Source organism: Octopus bimaculoides, chromosome 23 (assembly GCF_046866305.1).
Source record: "Octopus bimaculoides isolate indiv1 chromosome 23, ASM4686630v1, whole genome shotgun sequence".
NCBI lineage: Eukaryota > Metazoa > Mollusca > Cephalopoda > Octopoda > Octopodidae > Octopus > Octopus bimaculoides.
Window position 1 is genome coordinate 6673879 of NC_142950.1, and position 22629 is coordinate 6696507.

Consider the following 22629-nt stretch of genomic DNA (forward strand, 5'->3'; position numbering starts at 1 on the left):
GAAATTATTAACCTGTTCGTAGCATGTTTCTGTTGAAATATATTGCGTTTCTTTTAATCAATTTTGAAAATAATGTGCTATGAGTGAAGAAAAATAAAAGATGGATGGTCATAGTTAGGATGTCTTTAATCATAGGTCTGCCTATTCCTGGTTTACCTGGGGTTAAACAACATCCTTATAAGTACCGATGTTTCCTTTTGTATGTGTGTGTTTTTTTAAAGCTGTTATTTGTACGACGTAGAATAATGTCTCAAACTGCCGTTGTATTCTATTAATAATGGTTTCCCCCTCCCCCACTTCGATTATAGATCAGTAAAAACAGAAAATTAGTTCGCTTACAGACAATATTTTATTATTTATAGCTACGTCATCAATGACCTTTTCAAACATGGTATTTAGCAGATCTCCTGGTTGTCAATATTCTCTGTCGGCCATTGATCGACGTCAAAACGAGGCTTTATATATATATATATATATATATATATATATATATATAAACAAAACATTTCCAATAATGTGGCAAGTAAGATAATGGAAATGTCAATCCTCCCACGTTTTAACAAGGATCCATTGAGACATTTGTGAAGGAGATCTAGTGTTTCTAGTCCTCCTCTGCTACGTGATAAACATCTCCCTGGACGGGACGCTAGCCTGCAGAAAGTTGAGTTCCTCTGTAACTGGTTGAGTGCTTGTCTGTTTGTTGGCTTGACTGGATGTGTTGTCTCCTGTTAAACGTTAGAGCGCAGGATTGTCTCGCGATCTTTTGTTTATTTCGTCTCTCTGTTCTGAGTTCGAATTCTGCCGGGGTGGGGGCGGTCGCGGAGCCGTACAACTATTAGACCGGATGCTTTGCAGTATTGGTCGTGATTTCAAATTCCGCCATGGCCTACAAGAGCGGTAGTGTTAAGCCGTCAACCGATTTCACTCTACCACTTGGGATCTTTAAGTGTCTTTAGGCCGAGTTCAAGCATTCGAACCACGGATCGGATTTGAGGATTCCTGCTTCTCTTTCTTTCGCTTTCTTTTTTGCTCTTTCTTTCTCTTTTTTCCCCTCTCTCTCTCCCTCCCTCTTTCTCTACTCTCTCCCCTCCCTTACTCTCTCTCTCCCCTCCCTTACTCTCTCTCCCTCCCTTACTCTCTCTCTCCCCTCCCTTACTCTCTCTCTCCCCTCCCTTACTCTTTCTCCCCTCCCTTACTCTTTCTCCTCTCCCTTACTCTTTCTCCCCTCCCTTACTCTCTCTCCTCTCCCTTACTCTCTCTCCTCTCCCTTACTCTCTCCCCTCCTTTACTCTCTCTCTCCCCTCCCTTACTGTCTCCCTCTCTCCCCTCTCTCCCCTCTCTCCCTGTTTCCCCCTCTCCCTGTCTCCCCTCTATCCCCGTCTCCCCTCTCTCTCCTTCCTCTCTCCCCCTCTCTCCTCTCCCTCCTCTTTCTCCCTCCTCTCTCTCCCTCCTCTCTCTCCCTCCTCTCTCTCCCTCCTCTCTCTCCCTCCTCTCTCTCCCTCCTCTCTCTCCCTCCTCTCTCTCTCTCTTTCTCTCTCTCTCTTTCTCTCTCTCTCTTTCTCTCTCTACTTTCTCTCCCCCTCTCTCTCTCACTAACTACTTTCTCTCTCCTCTCTATCTCCTATCGACCTGGAAGGTCCCAAAAAGCCTCATGGACACTATCTTCTCTCTTGACTAAAAGATTTTAAAAAATTGTTTCAGCGTATGGCTCACAGAACCGCTATGTCCTCTTTGTAACTTTGCTACCACTACTAAAATGAACTCTAACCTGATGCTCATCTGAATCGCTCGTTTCGCCCCTGATTCCTCGTACTGTGTCCATCCATAATCTTCATATTGACCACTTTCTCCTGTCCATCCTAATCAGAACTTTCCTTTCTGCAAGAAAAACACGTATTTCAATTTCTTACAGGCTGCAACTATTTTCTATCTCTGAGAAATGTCTTGTTTTATAAAATGTTTGATTTATTTACTTCGGATTATTTCATGCTGATGATTTCTAAAAAGAATGAAATCGTGGTAAACTTGATTACCAAAGATTGGAAATTTTAAGAACTTTGTAATAAGTAAACAAATTTCTAATCTCGCTAAATATAAAAAAATAACTTTCGTTGTATTAGTTGTTTGCTGGAGGATCCCACGCATTACCATGCAGCTGTTTGATAAATATAATTCGCATCAATCTTTTCCGATGGCCTTTGAAGGCTAAGGACACAACCCTTTCTTCAGAACAAACCATTAACAAAGAAGTTACTAAATAGTTACTAAATGTTAATCATGGTTTTTCTGAGTGGGTTGAGAAAATTTTGCAGGACAAACGGCCGACAAGGGCGACAATCTAGAAGTAATGGCGCCGATGATGTACGATTGAGAGCTTCGTTAGTAATGTAGACACCTCGAGGAAGATCGGATACGTCGGCTTAAAAGAAAAGAGGGTTTTAATGTGTAACGGGATAACTGGTTTGGCCTCAAATCCTGAAATCATGGGTAAATGAGAATCTTTACGTTCATATGAGAAGCATTTTGTTTGGTCATGACATCGATATGTGTGGCGGGGAATAGAGGAGAGGCGATGCTCTTTTCTTGTCTTTCAAAAGTCACCAAACGTCTTAGTTTGCTGTGATTTTTGCCATGTTGTTTGATATCACATCACTTAATTCGTGTTTAGGTAAGAGATAGTCCCAGTATCAGATTTCCTATAGTTTACACATTACGTATGAACAAATTCAGACAGCGACTCGCCACATCTCTGGCAAATGTAACCATACACACGAAAGTGTACACGCGCGTTCGTTATGAGAAACATAAAATTTAATCTCCCTCGTGTGAGTGTGTGAGGAATTCTTTTGTCTCATTTACTAATTTCGATCATTGGAGTGTGGTTATACTGGAGCACTATCTACTGGAAATTTTACCGAATCATATCCGCCTCAGTACATACTTCGGCTTCTTTTACCGGACTCATTTTTTTATCGAACAGGTACGCTACCTTTATCTTTTCACTAACACACACATAAATACATATATATATATATATATATATCTTTTATCTTTTTTCAGTCATTAGACTGCGGCCATGCTGGGGCACAGCCTTGAGGAATTTTAGACGAACGAATTGACCCCAGTACTTGAATTTTTTAAAGCCTGGTCCTTATTCTAACAGTCGCTTTTTCCGAATTGCTAAGTTGCAATTGTTAAGTTGTAGTGACGGACACACACACACACACACACACATATATATATATGAGGAGATGCTAAAAAGTTCCTGCCTTTGGGTAAAATAAAATACAGGAAGATTAATTAATTATGATTTTATTTAATACACTCCCGTCTCGGGAGCAACATGTTTATACTATGAGAGGGTAGGCCGATGGATTTACGGAATGATTTATATTTTCCTCGTTCGAATCGGATGACAGGATTACGCTCCAGTACAACCAGGAGGGATTAAACGCGTATTATCAAGGATTCTGATTATCTACGCTGTAAGTTCAAATCCAGTGAAGGTGAATTTAACCTTTCATCCATTCGAGGTTGATTTAAAAGAAAAAAAAACGTACCAATCCAGGGGCGTTTCATGAACTATGTGGGTATCGGATCTGATGCCTTGTGGTATTAATTTGGTCCCATTGTGGGGGGTTGCAATTTTAAATCCCGCCATGACCTACATGGCTGATAGACGTAACTCTTTAGCAATCAGATTACTCTATCAAATGAAATGCTGGATCCTTCTGATTTGGTGGGCACCATTTTTTATTTGTTTTATTTAGTGTGTTTTCTACCGAAACACTTTAAAACTTCGTATACTTGTATATTTTGTCTTAGAGAACAGAGAAAAAAATTTATATTAGAAGTTATTTCATGTTAAAAGTTGTCGTATTTCGGCAATTTCAACCAATCACTGACGTCTATTGAGGTGAAAACAATTACTGCTATGGATTGTCAACAAAACATTGTGCGGTGTGATGGGATCTTTCCCTTGAATAAAACTAGTGCCGTTGTTTGTCAACAACAACTATTGGCGGTGCTGTTATTTATGACATCGTTCGTGCGTTTGTACTGGTTTTAGCTTTAGGGTTAGGGTTAGGGTTTTAGGGTTAGTGTTATGAGTATTTTTGCCAAATTTGGTGAAAATCTGTTCAATACACCGCCACAAATTTTTCACCAAATTTGGCAAAAGTACTCATAACCCTAAAACCCGAACCCTAACCCTAAAGCTAAAACCAGTACAAACGCACGAACGATGTCATAAATAACAGTACCGCCGATAGTTGTTGCTGACAAACAACGGTACGAATCTTTTAATTAATCGCCCCTTTTAATAAGAGTAATTCCGTTGGACTTGTTCTTGCGCATATTTTGAACAAGTTGTATTTAAGACATTCACTGGCGGAAGAGGAGAAGAAAAGAAAATGGTTCCTATTTCTACGATGGAAATAACTCAGTTTTGAAGAAACTAATAAGTAAACGAATGTTATTATATGAACATCTGAGATTATCATCTTTAGAAGAGCTGAAAATTGGGGGGGGGGGGCTCTTATATATGAAGGGCTCCACCCAAAATAAGAGAATAAGGAAATACACGTTTTATGGAGGTATGCATGTAGGAAGGTATGAGTGTGTGAGTGCGTGTGTGTGTGTGTGTGTGTGTGTTTTCTGCGATGGTTTGAGAAGCAGTGATGAGTGACAATTCGGTAAATATTTTATAAGCGATCACCATGTAATATTGGGGCATCTAAGCCCTCTACGGAAAAAGTGGATTTTCCGTGGTAATACAATTGTTCTGAAGGATATACTAGTCTGGTTAGCTTCAACCATGGAATAAGGATAAGGCACAAAACAATTTGGGAGCAATATAGCCTTTTATTATTATTATTATTATTATTATTATTATTATTATTATTATTATTATTATTATTATTATTATTATTATTATTAAGGCGACAAGCTGGCAGAGTTGTCAGCACGCCTAATGCTTACTAGTGCCTTATCTGTCACCACGTTCTGAGTTCAAATTCCACCGAGGTCGACTTTACCTTTCATCTTTTCAGGGTCGATGAGTGAAGAACCAGTTAAACACAGGTGTCGATGTAATTGATTTACTCTCATCCTTAAAACTGCTGGCCTTGTGCCCAAATTTGAAACCATTATCATCATCATTATTATTATTATTATTATTATTATTATTATTACCTCTGCCTTAGCAAAAGCGGAAGTATTGCTTTCAGTCGTATTGCTCAAGAACCACTGGATGGATTCGGATGAAACTTTCACAGATGTTTGGCCTTGTGACTGGCACGAACTGATTAGACTTGGGGATCAATCCGGTACCGGACAAAGATTTTGGATTATTTTCCTGTTTTTTTGTTTTTTGTTTTTTACTTAATTTTTGAGAGCGGTCGGGTTCATTTTTAGTATTCTCGTTTGTGAGAGCATTCGAGTTTATTTCAGATATTCTCATTTTAAAATCCTCTCTGGCTAATCGTTGAGCGGACGTTAGTGTTGCCTGGGCAGAGGTTTGCGCTCTCTGAGTGCTCTTGTTGTTGTTATAAGGTGGCTAGCTGGCAGAATCGTTAGCACAACAGACAAAATGCATAGGAAGTTTTCGTCCATTTCTGTGTACCGAGTTCAGATTCCGCCAAGGTCGACTTTCCCGTTCATCCTTTCGGGGTCAATGAAAGAAGTACCTGTTGAGCACTAAGGTCAAGGTAATCGACTGACCCCTCCTCTTCCAAATGTCCGGCCTTGTGCCTATAGAAGAAAACTATTTTAAAGCAAATGGAAGTGTATCCGCACATACCTACATACATATACTTAAAAACGTACATATTCATAAACATACATGTATATATATATATATGTATATATATATATACATGTATGTATGTAATACACCATTAATCTCAAGAGCACCTTGGAATCTAAACCAGTTGGAACCATAAATAGTCACCTCATAAAAAAAAATGGGAGGCAGACAATCAAAATATATAAAAATATGTATATATATATAAACAAACAAAGTAAGTCCTCTTGACACTGAAAAACTTAAGTGTTAACTGGCAGTTTACCAGATGTGGAGGACAAGAAGTAGGGGGTGGGGCAGTAGGAAGGGGGGGGGGGTGAAAAGACGAGGGTAGAAAGTTTCCTTGCGTAACTTAGTAACAAACTGCTTGTTCTACATTCGTTTAGACACAAAACTCAATTGCATGCGCACGCGCGTGTGTTCACGTGCACATACACACCGACATCCATACACACACACACACACACACACACACACACACACACACACGCGTATATAATTTCAAATGCTTGTTGCGTTTTTTGACATCGCTTATATATATATATATATATACAATAAAGTTCTCTCTCTCTCTCTAAATATACATACATATATAAATATATATATATATATATATATATATATATATATATATATGGGAGAGAGAGTGTTGTATGTGTATATAGTTAGTGCACACACACACACACGTGTCTGTGTGTGTAGAAAACTATATATCATTCGTATGTGTTCGTCTGTGATTTGTGGCCGTCGCGGCGGGTGGGTGTTAGGGGTGATTAGCACGTGTAAGGGTCGGGAAGAGATCGTGCGTGTGCGTGCGTAATATATTTTGTAACAGTAATTTTTCTTAATGCATGTAAATATGATGAATAGATGACGCCGGAGTTATGACCTCGGAAAGAGAGTCATAAGCAAGACATGCATGCATATATATTTTTTTTATTTTTTTTTATTTGACTGCGGCCATTCTAGAGCACCGCCTTTAGTCGAACAAATCGACTCCAGGACTTATTCTTTGAAAGCCTTGTACTTATTCTATCGGCCCCTTTTGCCGAACTGCACTAGCATCGGTTGTCAAATGATGATGGGGAGACAAACACAACATACATATATACGGCGGGCTTCTTTTAGTTTCTATCTACCAAATTCACTCACAAGGCTTTCCTTGGCCCAAGGCTGTAGTAGATAGTTGCCCAAGGTGCCACCTGGAACCATGTGGGTGGGAAGCAAGCTTATTACCACACAGCCACGCATATACATATATATCTATATATATATATATATATATATATGTATGTATGTGTGTATATATATATATATATATATATGTGTGTGTGTGTGTGTTTGTATGTGTGTATTTACGTATATGCATTTGTACATGTGAAGGCGCCTAGCTTAGTGGTTAGAGTATTCGGCTCATGATCGCAAGGTCGTGAGTTCAATTCTCAGCAGCACATTGTGTCCTTGAGCAAGACACTTTATTTCACATTGCTCCAGTCCACTCAGCTAGCCAAAATGAATAATACCTGTAATTTCAAAGGGCCAGCCTTGTCACATTCCGTTTCACGCTTAATCTCTCTGAGAACTACGTTAAGGGTGCAGGGATCTGCGGTACGAGTGCCCCGTTACCGGATGAAGTTTGAAGCCATATACGCAGGAACAAGTCCTTCATCTATTGCCGAGCTATGCTACCCCTATACAAGAGCGTGGTTACGATGGAACATCTGTGGTGACTCGACCTATTAGAAATAGAAGCCAAAACTGCAAAGCACAAACCATCTTTTTTTTTTCTCTTATGCTTACGTAAAGGGTTATAGAGTTCGAGGTACTTAATTTGTGCAGTCGTGGTTACGAAAGCCCTCCATTATAATAATACTCATCAGAGCCGAACCTGAGATTCAAACAGCAACAATAATAATAATAATAATAATAATAATAATAGTAATGATGATGATAATAATGATGATGACAGCAACAACCCAGCTTTGAAATAATTAGAAATACTTCCTAATTACTTGCAATTAACCATCTCTAATTAAAGTACACTATACTCATTGCCATCACATCCATCCATCCATCCACCCGCCGCCACCCTCTTTCTCTTCTCTCCATAGACTCTAATGAAAGTACGTCGTACTTACCTCTGTACTCACCGCCACCGCCGCCTCCGCCGCCTTCTTCCCTGTCTCCATACTCTTCCTTCGGTTTGATCCTGCAATTATGTGTAATGGTGCATTAGAATGTAAATAAAATGAATAAATAAATAGACAAATAGACGAAATAAATAAATAAATAAACGCAACACTATGTCTGTATAATTAACACGTTAAATGGAGACGGGCTGATCGGTAGGTCGGTTGGTCGGCTAGCTGGTTGGCTGGCTGGCTGGCTGGATGTTCTCAACACTTCACTTTACCTTCAGGGCTTCAAACATACATATATACATTATATATATATACATTATATATATATATATATATATATATATATATATATATTACAAATGAAACAAGACAATAAACGGCGATGGTGGTGGTAGTGATGATGATGATAATGATAGTAGCGGTGGTTGTGGTGGTAGTGGTGGTGGTGGTGGCGAAGTTAAGTAGAGAAAGGTAAAAACAAAAATTTAAAAAAAAAACGAAAAAGACGTTAGTAAGCAGATTAGGATGAAAAGAAAAAGAAAAAAGAGTTGGGGTACGTCGTTGAGGGAAGGCGGGGTACCTTGTTTTTTTTGTCTTTTTGTTTAGTTCCCCATTTTCTTTTTAAATTGGTTTTTGTATGTTTTTTGCTTTGTTATCTCAAATATTTGGAGTATTTCGTAATATGTTTGTTTGCTTTTGGATTTCTCACCCCAACCTCCTTTCTCTGATCCCACCCACCCCTCTTTCTCTCTCTCTCTGTCTCTCTCTCTCGCTGTCTTTGTGTCTTTCTTTCACTCTCTCTTACATTCCTTCTCTTTCTCTCTCTCTTTTTCTCTTTCTCTATCTTTTTCTCTTTCTCTCTTTTTTCTCTCTCCCTTTCTATCTCTCACTTCTCTCTCTTTATCTCACTCGTTCTTTCTCTTTCTCATCTTTCCCTCTCTTTCTCTCCCCCTCTCTTTCTCTCCCTCTCTTTCTCTCTCCCTTTCCTTCTCTCTCCCTCTCCTTCTCTCTCCCTCTCCTTCTCTCTCCCTCTCCTTCTCTCTCCCTCTCCTTCTCTCTCCCTCTCTTTCTCTCTCCCTCTCCTTCTCTCTCCCTCTCCTCTCTCCCGCTCCTTCTCTCACTCTCTTTCCCCCCTCTCTTTCCCTCTCCCCTCTCTCACCCTCTCTCTCTCACTCTTTCTCTCCCTCGCTTTCCCTCCCTCGCTTTCCCTCTCTCTCTCTTTTTCTCGCTCTTTCTCCTGCTCTCTCTCTTTCTCTCTCTCTCTCTCTCTCTCTCTCTCTCTGAGAATCTTTTGTTGTCTCTCCTCACTTTGTCCATCGTCTTCGGTGCTTGTGTTTTTTTTCCTTCTTCCCTCTTAGAAAAGACATGACGGGTCAAAATGAGACAGATTTGGTGGTGGGGATGGGCAGGTGGTGGTGGTGTTTGATGGAATAATTTACAAGTATTAAATTCGCAAAGAAACATTACACCCCTTTACTCTGAAAACCAGTCATGGCGGCCCTCGTGTGTGTGTGTGTGTGTGTGTGTGTGTGTGTGTCTTAAAACTGCATGACACAGACTTTCCGTTTAGGAGGAAAAGCCCGAATACTTCAAGTTAATAGGTTGCTGACCCTTAACAAAGGTCAAACATAACCACCCCATAAATATATACATACACACGTGCGCGCGCACAGTCTACATGTATTGGGCATGCCTTTCTTATTTGTACGGTTACATGTGTGTATATATTGAAACTGAAAGAAGCCCGTTATATATATTTGCGGCCCTTCCTACCGCATCACAAACGTTATTCCCATAAGTGAGCGGTTCGGCAAAAGTGACTGATAGAATAAGTATCAGGCTTTAAAAATAAAAGCACAGGGGTCGATTCGTTCGACTAAAATTCAAGGCAGTGCCCCTGCATGGCCGCAGTCTAATGACTGAAACAAGTAAACGATATATATATATATATACATATATATATATCATATTCAACATATGCAACTGTTTATCCGGTCAGGTTTCTCTCCTTTCTCCATCTGTTTTCTCTTATTCTTTTCTGTCGAAGAGCACAGGCACGAAACGTCAAAGACACCCATATTTCCTGAGCATCAAAATTATACGCTTAGCTTGTTGGTCTTTTTTTTTTTTTGTGAAATGTTGAAGTAATATATAACGACATGTGGACAGTTGGCAATTTTTTTCCTCCGTCTTCCGTTTCTCTTAGACTTCCCTCTGTCTCCTGTTTCTGAAGAAGAGCCTTGCTCGAAACGTAAAGCCACCTTTCTTTCCTTCTCTGAACGTCTTATTAATACACTACATGTACCACGTTCTCGCGTTGTTGATTTTTCTTGTCCTTTTTCTCCGTTTTTTAAAAATTATATATAATGTACTCTACACACACACACACACACACACACTCTTTTATATATATATATATATATATATATATATATATATATATATATATATATATATATAAAGGAGTGAGTGTGTGTGTGTAAAGTACTTTACACTGTAAGTAGCCAAGAAATAATCTGTAACATCAGACGGGAATTAAAGGAAGTTCACCAAAATACGCACCATCTGAAGGAACCAGCCTTGGCATTTTGCATGGAGAAATTCGGTATCGGCCTGGATATTATATCCCTTCTCTTATATATATATATATATGTAATAAGGTAGAATAATTGTTTTAGTTGTGACTTTGAAATCATTGCCAACCTTTGTTTAAAAGAAAAATTGATATGTTCTCTACTTAAGTGTTTGTCCTACAGTTTGATGTTAAATTGTGCTTTGATATGTAACTTGAAACAAAAAAAAACAAGCATATAGTGTGTGTGTGTGTTATAAAAAATAAACATTTTAGACCACACCCCCGAAAAGAGGTCACATGGTTGATTGACATTGAAGTGTCTCATACTCAACACAGCTATGACACCCAATAATTCATTGTGGTGATTATGTTCCTGCTCGCTTTATCACCGCTATGATGTCGTCTGCTCCTCTCAGCAAAACTAATCCGTGTAAAAAAGAGGAATGAAAGGGGTCTGTAGGTTTTTAAAAAATGGTTGGGAACCACTGATCTACGGTGAAATAAGAAAATTGGAGCACCCCCCCCCCACACACACACCAAAATGTAGAAACGTATGCAAAACATATTAGGAAAATGTACTCAATACAAATGTATAGTTAAAATGGACTTTTTCTTAATGGTGATATTTAGAAAATAGTTTAAGAGACAAATTATTGAGACTTAGTCAGACCAATCGCAGCTTATTTGGTTTCTATGGATAGGCTTTAAGAGGTCAAACTTAATCTTATTCAGTCTCTCTCTCTATCACATGTGTTTGTGTGTCTGAATGTGTATATGGGTGAATGTATCAATATCTATAAAAGGCAGGGTGTGTGTGTGTGTACGTACGTGAATGTACTTTATGCACGTCCACAAATTAGCATGCATGTCGTTCCAATTTTAGGAGGACATTGGTCACGACCATGGCTGTGCTTTTGTCAACTTATTTTCCCCGAGGCACCTCCCGGATAGCGGTAAAAAACGATTATCAACCACAACTTTTACCAATTTTCAGGTCGGTGATAATCCGTAAGTTTGCTAACATGAGTTAAGTTCCCTGTCTTATAGATTAATTCACCCAACTACAATGCCTCCGAAAGAAAAAATAGATTTGGACTACTTAAGTAATCTCAGCGTACGAAAAGAGAAAGAGTTGTGATTTTATGGGCCGGAGCCTGGCAATAAGAGTTTGCGGATATTCTGCTACAAGAACATTCGATAATATCGAAACAGTAACTTTCATAAACCAGAGTATAACTTTTGAAGGCTCTTTCTGAACCCAATCAACGACGGATATTTCTGCTAGTAAAGTATATGTGTTTGTGCGTATATGAATATATACTGTCTGTATGAATATATACTGTGTGTATGAATATATACAGTATGTGTGTGAATATATAATGTGTGTGTGTGTGAATATATAGTGTATGAGTGTGCGTGTGTGTGAATATATATATAGTGTGTGCGTGTGTGTGAATATATAAAGTATATATATGTGTGTGTATATAAAGTATATGCGTGTGTGAATATATAAAGTGTGTGTGTTTGTGGGAACGTGTATATGGTGAATGTGTGTGTGTGTGTGTGTGTGTGTGTACAAAACTGAATGCACTACATATTTAATGATAATTTGGTTATTTAATCTGTTCCTCTTACGACAAAACTAAAAAAAAAAAAACGTGACATTTCACTAATATCACAACATCATCAACTTACAAACCAATATGGCTGACGTTACTTATTATTCTACGTGGTTAACGTATGGTGAGAGTGACTGCAATGGGTTTTTTTATCATTTTACTTCTGCATATTTTTCGTTATTCGTTTTCACTGTTTTATCTCTAATTCATATTAAAGTCCGATACATCGATTCCCGTGTTCAACTGGTACTTAGTTTATCGGCCCTGAAAGAATGAAAGTTGATATTGATGGAATCTGAGCTCAGAACGTAAAGAGCCGGAAGAAATGCCGCTAAGCATTTCGTCCGACGCGCTAACGATTCTACCAGGTCGCAGCCTTTTAATAATAAGTTTCAAATTTTGCCACACGGACAGCAATTTTGGGGGAGGGGATGAGTCGATTACATCGACCCCAGTGTTCAACTGGTATTTATTTTATCGATCCTATAGGATGAAAAGCAAAGTCGACCTCGATGAAATTTGAACTCAGCACGTAGCGACAGGCGAAATACCGCTGAGCATTTCGTCCAGCGCGCTAACGATTCGGCCAGCTCACCGCCTTATAATAATAATAATAATTTCTTTTTTTTCTATTATAAGCACAAATGATGAACTTTTATAGGTCATCGGCTCCATTACTTGACTGGTTATAATTTTATCGACCCGAAAGGATACAAGACAAAGTCGATCTCGGTAGGATTAGAACTCAGAACGTTAGGAATCGAAAAAATATTGGAACGCATTTTTGCCGACGGACTAATTATTCTGCCAGTTCGTTGCCTTGATAATATTTTCAAATTTTAAGGCGGCGAGCTGGCAGAAACGTTAGCACGCTGAGCGAAATGCTTAGCGGTGTTTCGTCTGCCGTTACGTTCTGAGTTCACACTCCACCGAGGTCGACTTTGCCTTTCATCCTTTCGGGGTCGATAAATTTAGTACCAGTTGAGCACTGGGGTCGATGTAATCTACTTAATCCCTTTGTCTGTCCTTGTTTGTCCCCTCTATGTTTAGCCCCTTGTGGGCAATAAAGAAATAAGAAACGTTAGCGCGCCGGGCGAAATGCTTAGCGGTATTTCGTCTGCCGCTACGTTCTGAGTTAAAATTCCGCCGAGGTCGACTTTGCTTTTCATCCTCTTGGGGTCGATAAATTAAGAACCAGTTGCATACTGGGATCGATCTAATCGACTGCCCCCTCCCCAAAATTTCGGTCTTTTGTGTCTAGAGCAGAAAAAAATATTTTCAAATTTTGGCGTAAGGCCGACAAATTTAAGAGGGAATATAAGTCGATTGGATTACTGTGTCTATATGGGATTTTTCCACCAACCAGACGGCAATAATAAGAGCACTCGGAGACTGCAAACCTCCGCCAAGGCAACACCAACGTCCTCTCAACGATGATTAGGCAGAGATGATTTTTAAAAATGAAAATATCTGAAATAAACTCGATTGCTCTCACAAACGAGAATACTAAAGATGAACCTGACCGCTCTCAAAAATTAATTTTTTTAAAAAAATGGAAAAAATAATCCGGAATCCTTGTCTGGTATAGGATCGATCCCAAAATCTGATCAGTTCGTGTCAGTCACGAGGCCAAACATTCCTGAAAGTTTCATCCGAATTCATCCAGCGGTTCTTTAAGATAGCTTGTCCACGGACAATCAAACAAACGCGACAGAAAACAATAGCTCCGCCTTCGCTAAGGTGGAGGTAATAATTTCAAATTTCAAATTTTAGGGCACGTGGGTAAGTTGATTACATCAATCCAAGTGCTCAACTTGGACTTATTTTACCGACACCAAAGCGAATATTGAAGCAAAAAAAAAAATTAAAAATTAAAAATAAAAATCAATCTCGGCAGATTTTGAACTCGGGGAGCAAAGAGCCGGATGAAATGCCGCTAAGCATTTTGTACGATTCTCTAATAATTCTAGCAGCTCGCCAGAACTTGTTTCACGCAATTATTGAATCAGGGATTTTTCCACCCACCAGACGGCAATAATAATATTAGCGAGAAAATTAAAATTATTATTAATGTTACGTTGTCTGTTAACTTACGTTAGCCCCAAGTGAGCTCACATTTTAACTGGGCCTTAAAAGGTTTTATATATATATATATATATATATATATATATATATATATATATATATTTATATGTTTCTTTATTTTATTTATTTATTCATTCATTTATTATTAGATTTATTTATTTTTGTTTTGCTGCTCCTATCAATTTGTTTTGTCGTTTCGTTTTAAATGATTAAACGGATATAAAGTGTTGTCATTGCCGCTGCTGCTTCTGCCGCTGCTGTTGTTGCTGCTGCTGCTTCGGCTGTTATTCTTCCTGATGTTGTTCTTCTTGTGGTTGCTTATTAGCTAAAAACACATTAATTAGGATAATGAATCTTTCTTCGTGATCACCTTGCAGGCAGCTGCTGCTGTTTGCTAAGGTCGTTGCATTGTGTGTGTATCTATGTATGTATGTGTTTATATATGCACACATATATATACACACACATACACATATATACACACATACATACACACACATACATACACACACATACACACACAAGCACAGACGTATGTATTTATAAGCAATAGATAGATAAGGTGTCAAAGGAAATATCGCTAATAGGCATATATACAATGAGTGCTGAAACCGAACTAGCGTTAGCTGCTGGGATGCCGGATTCACGAAGATAAGATCCGCTTACAGGGAACCAGCGTTAATTGCCGGGATGCCGGATTCACGAAAATAAGATCCGCTTACAGGCAATGATATGGTCGGGCTGGCCTGGGTCTAACTAAAGCCAAATAAGAACTGGCAGATATTGTGAGATCGAATCAAGTTGTCTTTTATTTTTTGTGGAAGCCCGTTGTGTATACGTGTGTGCTATACATCTTTCTGTGTGTTTGTTTTCGTTTGTGTTTATCACCCTTAACACTGTTTGACAACCGTTGTTGGTTGGTTTATGTCCTTCACCTTAGCAGTTCGGCAAAACAGAGTAATAGAATAAGTAACATACCTAAAAAAAAAAAATAATAATAATAAATTAAGTACTAGAGTCGATTTATTGCACTAAAAGCCTTTCAAAATGGTACTTCTGCATGGCTGCTGTCCAATGACTGAAGCAAACGATAAAGAAGGACGCAAGCGAGGAACTGGCCAATCAAGAACACCGAGAAGTTTCTCTGCCGCTGGTACTCATTCTGCTTACCATTCCACAGACTTTCCAGGCACCATGTTCCGCCACTTTACACCATCCTCTACAAATCCTACCAAACAGATTCTACCGCAAAACAATTAGTGTCAGAATTTTTTTTTGTTTTCCTTTTCTTTTGGCAACTTCGAAGTCATTACGAAATCTTTTCCTTCCTTATTTATCGTACTTTTTCCTCCTTCGTTGTAACGAATGTGTGTGTGTGTGTGTGTGTGTGTTATCTGTATGTCTGTTTGAACCCAACTCCGGCCTACAACCGGTGTTACTCTGTTTACGTCGCGGTAACTTGAAAGTTCGGCAAAAGTTTTTGATAATTACTGAAACTACTCTCTCTCGCTGTATATATATATATATATATATATATATATATATATATATATATATATATATATATATGTATATATATATATATATGTATATGTAAACATTCATCATAGAACAAACATCAAATTCGAGCCAAAGATTTTATATATCACCATATCTCCAAACATTTTTTTTTTACTTGTTTCAGTCATTTGGCTGCGGCCATGCTGGAGCACCGCCTTTAGTCGAGCAAATCGACCCCAGGACTTATTCTTTGTAAGCCTAGTACTTATTCTATCGGCCTCTTTGCCGAACCTCTAAGTTACAGGGACGTAAACACACCAGCATCGGTTGTCAAGCGATGTTGCGGGGACAAATACAGACATACATACATATATACGACGGGTTTCTTTCAGTTTCGTCTACCAAATCCACTCACGAGGCTTTGGTCGGCCCGAGGTGCCACGCAGCGGGACTGAACCCGGAACCATGTGGTTCGTAAGCAAGCTACTTATCACACAGCCACTCCCGCGCCTCATATATAAATATTACCATGGCTCTTAAACACATAAAGTATACATATATAAAAACACAAAAGGTAAAAGAGATGCAAATAAAAATAGATATATAGAACGGTCCATTAAGAAGGTAAATGTAATCGACTAAAAATTCTAAAGCGTGTCATGCGACTAAAAATTTAAATAAAATAAAATATCAATTGACTAAATAAATTTTTTTACTCTCCTCACACAAAAGAGTACGTCAAAAACAGTTCATTTCATAAAAACCATGGTAGGCTGAAGTCCATTTCCAAGTAAGTTTATCTCTATAATATTAACTTTTATTCTTTTACTTGTTTCAGGTAATTCACTGCAGCCATGCTAGAACACCGCTTTGATACACACACACACACACACACACATGCGTGACTGTGTTTCCCTTAATATACGTTTTCTGCCAAATAGAGTATTCTTCTTAGGAATAAGCTTCGAGTAAATAATAGTTTTCTCTCGAATAGCCTTCTTAATCTGTTGTTCCGTAAGTTGGGAAGCGTTTTGTCAAAGAGAAAACAAAACCGCCAGAATGAAAACACGATTAGGGTGAAACTATTCACATAAATAATATCCATTTGGAGAATGGTGTGTTTTGCATGAAACTTAATAGTGGAAAATTAGTTTTTATTTATCGACTATATTACAATATATGTAGGTGTGTGTGTGTGTACATACATATATATATATATATATATATAGATGAGTGTATATATGTGTAGATATGTGTGTGTGAGTATAACTGTCTAGATGTGTGTGTATATATATGTATATGAGCGTGTGTATATATATATATATATATATATGTGTGTACGTGTATATGTGTGTATATATAGTTATGTATATATATATATTATATATAGAGTGAGCATGTTTGTACACACATATAGACGTATATATATAGGCGTGTATATGTGTGTGTGTGTGTATATATATATATATATAGTGTGTATATATATATATATATACACACACACACAATCACACGTGTGTGAATATGTGAGTATATATGTGTGTGCACGAATATACATGTACGTGTCAGGGGGTGTGTGTGTGGTGGTGGTGGGGAGAAATCTACATGTAGATACGTGCATAGACATACACACGCATATACAACTCACAGGAGCTTATATTTCTACACGTGTGCATTTGGGAGTGTGTTGCACTGCCTGTACATCTGATCATATTACAATAGAATGAGATTTGCAAACAACGAGGGTTGCTTGCATACATTATTATTATTATTATTTATTATTATTATTATTATTATTATTGGCAGCATTTCGTTCTTCCTTACGTTCTGAGTTCAAATTCTGCCGAGGTCGACTTCGCCTGTCATCCCTTCGGGGTCGATGAATTAAGTACCAATGAAACACTGGGGTGGGGGATGGGGTCGATGGAATCGACTTATCCCCTCCCAGAAGCTGCCCTTACGGCGAAATTTGAAACCATTATTTTTATTATTGACGGATTTCGTTTTTTCTCAGGTCCCGAGTTCAAATTCCGCTGAGGTCGACCTTGCCTTTCATCCTTCGGGATCGATAAATTAAGTACTCTAATGGACTGGCCCTCTCCCCCAGAATTGTAGCAAGTCTGTGGAAAGGTGGGCGAATGGCCAGTGTAAAAGGACCAATTCTGAGTATACACTTATACAAAAAAAGAAGGGCTCTTGCCTTGTTGTCAGGTACTTATGGCTTTTGTGGGGTTTTCCACGAGGACCTTAAAGCGCCACCCCTATTGGGAGTTTTTAATTGTTTATTTATATTGTTTACACGATGTAAAACCCTTTGTGTCGTCCTGTATTTGTCTTATGTTGTATGTCATTTCATGTTTTCGTATGTGAGCCCTTGTGGCTACTAAAATAATAATAATTATTATTATTAACCCTCGTGTATTTTGTATCTGTGACACACTTCCACAGAAACCAGATGGAAAGGAATACCCATGTTAAAATATACAAAATAATTCTCGGATGTCAAAACTGAACTGGTACACTGATTGTGTTTATCAGTGCCAGAGTCGGTAAAGCGCCGGGGCAAGATGTCTTTCGACATTTAGTTACAAGATTATGAGTTCAAATCCACCTCATCACTCCCAGTGAACATTTTACTTTCCACCCTTCCAAGGTCAATAATATGTACCAGTAAGGTATTGGGGGCGATATAATCAATGTTTCTACTTTCGACTCCTAAAAAAAAAAAGCGGGGTGAACCGTCGTGGCTTGTATACTTACAATTCATTTTATTTATCGTTTGAGTCTGTGTAAACCCCGACACTTTGTTTTAATCATTCCTCTCATCCATCGCCCTGGTGGCAAATATGAATTATCATAATTTTTTTGGTGGGGCGGAATAGTATATCTCGAAGCACATGCATAGAGCTATAACTACTAACATGTAAAAAAATCTAAAAGGCATTTTCAACCCAATATTAGTATGTTATGACTTATAGTTTTATGTGTATGCTTCGAGATAGACAATTCCAAAAGAATTATTTCTCTCTTTCTCTTTCTCTCTCTCTCTCTCTCTCTCTCTCTCTCTCTCTCTCTCTCTCTCTCTCTCTTGCTCTCCCCTATTGCTCTCTCTCTCTCTCTCTTGCTCTCTCTCTTGCTCTCTCGAAAGTTCTTATGACGTATTATCCTTCTTGGCTGGTAGAGATTAACCTTCTTGGCTGGTGGAGTAAATCTGTCGCTCGGTGGAGCACCACAACCTGGTCGACTCCTAGGTTGTCTTTAGCGGTCTTCACTTTGTTAGAAGCTTTATAATCAGAAAATACAGTTTCCGTATTATTAGCTTTTTTTTCTCCTTCACTGGTCTCGGAGGTTCTGCCCTATTTTTTCTTTCTCTTTCTTTTCTTTGACTGGAACATTTACAAAACAAATTTTTAAAAAAAGCATCACCACACTGAGTTAACTTCATTAGTTTCGTATTTCATGTTTTCGTCACTGACTGTTGATCAAATATCACGTATATATTTTCTTTTTGGGTGATTATAACTTAACTTTAGTATTTCTAACAAATGTTGTTTGCATTAAAACCTTTGAATATTTCTTAATTCTGGTTTGGGAATATTATTTTCGCCTTAAGCTTAATACAGTAAAAGTAGACAACGCGAGGAAAGTTTAATAAATAAGCTTAAAACACCACCCGAAGTCCAAAAGTTTTGCCCAATCCGAGATTACGACCCATGCATTGGGTGTTATGCAACGCTGGAAGTGTATCTCTTTTCTACTCTCGGCACAAGAGCCCGAAATTTTGGGGGAGGGAGCCAGTCGATTAGATCGATCCAGTACACAACTGGTACTTTATCCCCCCCCCCTCCGCAAGGTGAAAACAAAGTCGACCTCGGCGGAATTTGAACTCGGAACGTAGCGGCAGACGAAATACCGCGAAGCATTTCGCCCGGCGTGCTAACGTTTCTGCCAGCTCACCGCCTTTGCTGAAAGTATATCTACATCGGCCGTGAGTAGAAGGTCTAAATGTATCACGTTGTAAAACGCCACCGTCTTGTCCTTGGGTAGTTGTTTGAAAGCAAACCCTCCACCCAGTGTTGTACCATTATCTGGGCTTTGGGTGCTTCGGCGGATTCCACTTTGTTGCAGTCGTTCCACCAAATGCTTCGATCTGTTGGTCGATGTCTTGATGCGTGACTTCATAGGGAGGCACTTAATGACTCGTGGTTCTGTCCTTAACTCAAAACATCCTCACTCACGAAGACGCTGCAAAGTGACCAATAGATTCCATTATTGGTACTTGAGAGCGGTATTCACCCAGGGTGGGTCAAACCGGTTCTGACCAACGAGTTCACCACCTCCCTCCCGAATGTCGACATCATCTGACAGTCGGCCTTATCATTCCAGCAATCAAAATAATGCTTCTACCTGCGGCCCAAAAGATTCAGAACACAACGCATCAAGTCTAAGAATGGAACCTCTAATCTAATGATCATGACAATGACATTCTAATCACTAAACCACGCGAGCTTCCTTATAGTTTCTCAGGTAATGCGGTATTTCTTTCACTGGCTGTGCTGCTTTTCCTGGTGGTGTTTCTTTCCCTAAGGCTCTGGAAATTTAGGGGTCTTTGTAAGGCGCACAACATAAGAAATTTTATGACATGATTATGAATTTCTCATGGTAACCTTTCTACTTAGCGGAGAGGTCTTACATCTGTTGGCGTGGCCGCCATTCTAGCTTTCGAACATATATATACATATATATATATATATATATATATATATATATATATATATATACTCCCTCACGTGAGCATGTGTTAGAAACAGAGATTAAACATAAAAAATGTTGTTTGTTTAAAATGAGAAGACTCAAAAGGAAATGTGTGTGTATGTATGTAAGAATGTATATATGTATGCGTATGTAATATATCAATGTATGTGCGCATTAATGTATGCGTGTAAAAGTAAACTGGTGTACGAATATGCATGTATGTACGTGTGTGTGTGTGTGTGTGTGTATATATATATATATATATATATATATATAAACATATGTACGTGTGCATATATATGTATATACATGTATGTATATATATGTACGTGTGTATATGTATATATACATAAATATATATACCTATGCACACGTGTGTATTTGTATATATATGAGTGTATGTATATACATGTGTGTATGTATATGTGCATATACATGTGTGCATATATACATGTGTGTATACATATATATTACACTGTGTGTATATGTATATACATGTATACATATGTATATATGTTTTCATATGTACGTGTATACATGTGTATATATGTTTATATACATGTATGTGTGTGCATATGTTTATATACGTATGTGTATCTCTTTGTGTATTTAAATGTTTGATTCTTCTCCCTTTTGTTTTATGATGGAGAACAAAGATTTTTATTGCAATTTAGAATCCAAAGAAATCGTTTCACTGGAATATTGCAGGGCAATTTGAGGGAGATAAGACACCGCTTTATGACAGGTATTTCTGGCTATTTACAGAGAATCTGGCAAACTATTAGCAATACATATTCATGGATGTGTGTATGCAGACGTGAGAGTGTGTGTTGTGTGTGTGTGCAGATATATATATATATGCACATTTATACACACAGTTGTGTATGTATGCACGTATGTATAAACATGTTGCTTCACTTTTTTTATTTCTTGTCTCAAGTCATTGCACTGCGGCCATGCTGGGGTACCGCCTTAAATGGTTTAGTCGAACAAATAGAGCCTAAGGCTTTGTTTTGTGTGTGTGTGTTTTTTTTTTTTTTGAAGTCTGGTACTTATTCTATCGTTTTTTTTCTGCCGATCTGCTAAGTTGTAGAGATATAAACACTAACATTGTTTGTGAAGCGGGGGGCGGACAAACGCTGCTTAAATATATATATATATGTGTGTGTGTGTGTGTGCGTGTGTGTGTGTGTGTGTGTGTATATATTTTCCAATAATAATATTGTATACGATTTGAGATGTTTGCCTTGCCTTATTGTTTGTTGTCCTCTTTAACAATCATATATCTGCTGCATCGGAAATCTGCAATGGCTCCATAACTAATGTCTCGGCTATAACCTTGGAGCCATAGTAATCCCGTACAACACTTACCTAGCGTACCTAATCGTTTAGATCACCTGTGTACTAAACCCCCTATACTTTGTGTGTGTATATATATATATATATATATATATATATATACACACACATACATACATACAGGGTGAGCCAAGAATTACAGAACCCATAAAAATTGTATTAAATCCTGCAAACGTCCAGCAAATCTCTTGAAATTTGCTGGACTTAAGCTTCGGTCTGTGTACGATTATTCCCTTTGCATAAAAGTCATGTTCTTTTCAAAATATGCTCCAAATGGCCTCCGCGGCGTTGGAGGTACACTTGCATACGTCACGTAAACTTGTCAAATCCTCGAATACATTTCTCTTTGGAGATTTCCCCGATTCCTGCTGTAATTGCTGCCTTAAGTTCACCAATCGTTTTGAGGGTCGTTTCTCTGTTTGTTTTTTGTTTTCGTTGTTCGAAAAAAGTTCGTTTTCTGTCTTCGTCTTTTATGTTTTCATTTCTCATTGTGTTTAACGTTTTTTTTGTGATGTCCTGTACCCATATATGTATGTATACATATAGATGTAGGTATGTACATATCTGTATGGATATATGCATATAGCTATATATTATTTATGTTGTTATATATATATATATATATATATATATATATATATATTTATATAATTTATATATATTTATATAATTTTATTACTAATTGACGATTCACTGCCCTGCATATCTATATTTATTTATATATATATATATATATATATATATATTTATAGACGCACACAAAATCATTCGGTGTTAACCTCGTGGACATCG

General features: G+C 38.1%; 1 protein-coding gene across 2 annotated transcripts in view; it reads left to right on the forward strand.

Annotated features, from left to right (window-relative positions):
- Positions 1-22629, forward strand: part of LOC106874022 (uncharacterized) — a 128046-nt gene that overhangs the window by 54136 nt on the left and 51281 nt on the right. Inside the window, exon 1 of one of the 2 annotated variants that reach the window (XM_089340604.1) lies at positions 16372-16513. The exons of the other annotated variant lie outside the window; for it this stretch is intronic. The gene's annotated coding sequence lies outside the window, so the exon portion shown is untranslated. Of the gene's footprint in view, positions 1-16371; positions 16514-22629 lie in introns of those variants that run through there. 2 annotated transcript variants of the gene reach the window in all.